The 3,748-nt window shown below is 43.5% G+C and overlaps 1 non-coding gene across 1 annotated transcript; it reads right to left on the reverse strand.

The window, feature by feature from the left end:
• Nucleotides 1-2,412: 2,412 nt before the first annotated feature.
• Nucleotides 2,413-2,526, reverse strand: LOC138297666 (U5 spliceosomal RNA). The gene has a single exon (XR_011204210.1). It is a non-coding gene; the product is annotated as a U5 spliceosomal RNA (small nuclear RNA).
• Nucleotides 2,527-3,748: the final 1,222 nt, after the last annotated feature.

The following is a 3,748-nucleotide window of genomic DNA, read 5'->3' on the forward strand; positions in this document are numbered from 1 at the left end:
GCTACAGTGGGTTGAGGATGAGAACAGTTTGACCCCTTCACAGGCAGGTTCCCCCCAAGAACAACACCACCGATCAGGTTTTCAGGCTGATGGGCCTCTATTGGAAATATGTGCTACCAGCAAAACAAAGGCTCTACGTAGCCTTCATAGATCTCAAGGCCGCTTTGGATTCTATCCCACGCAACACGTTGTGGCATGCACTGTTAAATATGGCGGTCCCCCTAAATCTGCTTGCATTGATCAACAGGTTATACTCGAAGAATTATGCTCAGGTGCAATGGGGCAAAAGGGGAGAATTGACCGATAAGTTTGCCATCAGATGTGGCATACATCAAGGGTGTGTACTTACCCCCACACAATTCACGCTCTACATGAATGATGTGGTGAAGGAACTCCTTGACTGTGAAAACGACTCCCCTACAGTGAATAATGTAAAAATTCCTATTTTACTTTTCGCCGACAACTCCCTACTAATTGCAAAATCACCAATAGGGCTCCAGGTCCTCATCGATAAATTTATGAATTTCTGTAATTCTAGAGGCCTAGAGCTGAATGTAGGGAAGACTAAATACATAATATTTGGACAAAGGGAAACAAGGGTAAGGCCAATCAGAGTGTGCAGTGAAATACTGGAGAGGATTAAATCCCTTGACTACTTAGGGGTCAAACTAACCAGCGATCTAAAATTGCAGCCTCAGTAAACAAAGTCTTCCCTAACAATTGAGCATAGTTTCAATGCTATTATAAGGGTCCATAAGACCACCTGCTCACGATCTCTTTCTCCAGCCCTAGCAGTCTATCAATCTGAGGCACAAGGAGCTGCCCTTTTTGGTGCAGAATTGTGGCGACACAGAAATATGGACTGTTAAACTGCAGAAAATACATTTATAAGGAAACTCCTAAATTTGCCTGCAAGCACTCCATTGACCCCCATTTATTTTGCCCTAAACCTATGCAGAATTTCGAATCTGGTGGCTCTAAAGCCCCTGGCCTACTGGGTTCGCTTGTGGTCCACCAACGCACTGAGCAATTATAGGGACTCCCTAAGGGATTTGACTATTTCAGCTAACATCAACCGCATTTACTGTTTGAAGTCAGTGCGTGACTGGTTTAGTAAACTGAACCGGGATAGATTTTGGGATGAGCCAGATTGTTTACCCAAAGTTGATATTCATGTACTCAAAAACCGTTATTGGAAGTATATAAATGAGCAACGAACTTTGATAGATGCCGATGGTGCTCTGACAAACAGGTTCTTGGAGATAAAGTTGTTCCCCTGTTGTGAACCATTTCTTGATAAGATCACTCCTGCTCTTGACAAAAGTTTCTATATTCGATTTACGGTTGGCACACTTCCTCTACATCTCCTTACCAGCAGGTGGCATAGGGGCTTTAGCTCGAGTTTGGGCCCTGCATGTGGCTTAAAAAACGAGACCAAAGCCCATGTCCTATTCGCATGCTTAGAGTACAGTGAGCTGAGGAGATGGATTTGTCCAATCTGCTTGCATTTTGGAATAACACACCACCTTCAATCCTTAAGAATTTTAAAATATGATACAACAGAAGCAATAGTATTCTCATAAAGCAGATTTTTCCTGACATTTTGGCTTAGGTGCCATAAGTTTCTAACCTAAACTGATTATTATGTAACTAGAAAATCTTAGCATATTTATCTTGACACCAGTCAATTTTGTTGCACAACTTAATGCACTTTCTTGCAGGTCCTTGGGAACCAGAAAAAATGAGTTCTGCTGAGGATAAGGGGGTTTCGGGACATTTTAAGGTCAAGAGAGGGTACTAGAGAAATTCCTCGACTTTTAAGGGATGTTGATTTTTTAAAATTAGGTTTTTAAGCTTATATTGTTGAAATTTGTTTTAAATGTAATGTATGTTGTTTGCACTTTGATGGTCATGGATTTATACTACTAGTCTATGAATGCACCAAATTCCATGGACGGATGCATGGGAACACCCATTCTCCACCCATGGAACGACTTGGCAGCACAAAATAAAGCAAGGCAGTGACTTGTGCTGCCTTGTGTTTCTCCAGGTTTATTAAACCACGCTGAGCCACGCAAGATGTCGCTGCATAGTTTAGTAAATCTGGCTTAAGTTCTTGTGTCACCTGCATGATGGAATGGCAATGCAAGGGCTTTGTAAATCTGGCCCATTTGTCTTTAACACATAAAAATGGCTTAATTACTTTTAGAGATGTGGTGTTTCGTTTTTTTTGTTAATATGTTTGCAAGTGGGCTGTGGCAGTTCACTGAAGAACAGTGAATTATAGCAGAAACCTCAAAATGCCCTAAATGCTTACAGAGCAAACATGAACTGGGATAAAAGGACAATAGAACAGTTGTGCACATGCATCCTAGTTTTCTACCTAAGTCTGCAAATCTGACACTTTTCTGAGTGCTAAATCTGAACAAGCATCCAAGATGACTGAATGATGGTAAACTTTGCTCTCCACGGAAATTTTTAGTAAAAGGCGAAAGATATATTTGTTGTGAAGAGAAACCTGATGAGCTAATTGAGGAAGTGGAAAGCCTATTAGTCCCAAAGACTAAAGCACCTGGGAAGGGGGGGGGGGGGCTGAAGTACCAATACAAGACATCAAGTCCTTTAAAATAAAATTGAGCAGACAGCACCAGGTCCCCAAGGTCAATAAGGGGAGCCAGCCAGGGGGTGGAAGGGAGGCGGGTTCTCCCCTGTAATTTCTCTATCCCCCACTGAACATGCAGGAGAGGCTATCAGTGCAAATTGAATCCATCTTTGAGTGTCCTAATCGTTTTGCATTGCTATAGGATTCTAAGAAGGGTAATGGTGATTGCAAAACTACCCAAACGGGTGAGGCTAACAACCATGGAGGCAATATGGGGGAAGCCTCTACTAGGGATCAGCTAGCCCACCTGAGGGGAGAAATCGCAAACCTATGAGACTGTATGAACACTCTGGGCAAGATGTTGCATGAGAAACTGGACTGTATAGCAGTTATAATTGAGAAGCTACAAAGGTCATCCCCCGTGCTAGACCCTGCGCAGCTATCTGCGCCTCCAATCCAACTCCGCAATACCCACGACCTCTCAGAGAGTAGGAAGGTGTGCGCAAACATGGTGTCTACTGGAGCATTTGGGGAACACCACCCGAAGGGGTGCCCAGCCCCAGCCATATTAAGACCAAGTGGTCTTAAGTCAACAGGGGAGGATGGGCAGGCCCCCAGAGACAACATAGGGTGGAGGGCTCTTGGGAACCAAGAAACAGCAGGAAGATCTTCCCAGCCCAATAACGACGGAAAACAGTATGACCTATACCTGACGAATGTCCCAAAGTTAACTCAGGGTAATACTGAATCTCGAGATTCACTCATAAATAAAGTAACCCACTGGATCAGCGAAACAAGGGAATGCAAATCGATAATAAGAGAAGACATAAGGTACGCTAAGAGAATTTCAGGAGTAGGTACAGGGCCAGACTGCATAGGGCTGAAGCTATCCAATCAAGACCTAGTAGATGGCTTATTATCCCTTGAGCAAAGACCCAGACATCGAACACTGTCACAAATAAGGGTAAGATTAAACATCTCTTTAACACCTGGAAACTGCAGAACTAGGGACAACTGTAGAAATCCACCTCCCCGACATTTACACTGCACCAATTTGGAAATTATCAGTGACACGTCTAATGTTGACAGACTAAGCCTGCCGCAGCGGACAAATGTTCCACAAGTAGTAGCACCCTGACGAGCCAT

This window comes from Pleurodeles waltl, chromosome 5 (genome assembly GCF_031143425.1).
Source record: "Pleurodeles waltl isolate 20211129_DDA chromosome 5, aPleWal1.hap1.20221129, whole genome shotgun sequence".
In the NCBI taxonomy this organism is placed as follows: Eukaryota; Metazoa; Chordata; class Amphibia; order Caudata; family Salamandridae; genus Pleurodeles; species Pleurodeles waltl.